This window comes from Olea europaea, chromosome 12 (genome assembly GCF_002742605.1).
Source record: "Olea europaea var. sylvestris chromosome 12, O_europaea_v1, whole genome shotgun sequence".
Lineage (NCBI taxonomy): Eukaryota > Viridiplantae > Streptophyta > Magnoliopsida > Lamiales > Oleaceae > Olea > Olea europaea.
In genome coordinates, this window is record NC_036248.1 from 18,227,327 (window position 1) to 18,227,914 (window position 588).

A 588-nucleotide genomic window follows, 5' to 3' on the forward strand; every position below is an offset into this window, starting at 1 on the left:
ATTCTCACAGCCTCATTTTTTTTTTTTTTGACAATTAGAATAAATTATATCACCAATTGTAACAAATTTTGTCATTTTAATTGATAATTTCAACAAAAAATAAAGTCAAACGAATACTAAAAGATAAAAAATTTCAACATTTTCCAGGTGAAAAATTATACCAATCAAATACGTTAATTGACAATTCCCAAAAAAAAAAAAAGTTTTAGGTAATTCAATTATCTGAAATTCGTTTTCTTTCCACCCAAATTTCATCATTGCAATCAAATGGACTCTTAGTTCCTTATAGTTCATTGCTTCATTGTCTGAGATTGATTGAGATACAAATTTTATCGTCATTAAATAGTGTTATGAATGTAACTAGAAATTTCAATCGTTATCTACTTGATTTGTTTCTAAAATAGTTCTTAGCCCTTTTTCTCCTTTCTGCATACTGCTACAAAATGCCCTCTACCAATTATGTTACATTCATCTATTCGAAGCAATTAAAGAACTCACAAATTATTTTGATAACAATCGATGTGAGAATGGTCAAGAGCTCGTCCGACGCATCTCATCGGAAGCACAAAGTACAAACTTACAAGTGGA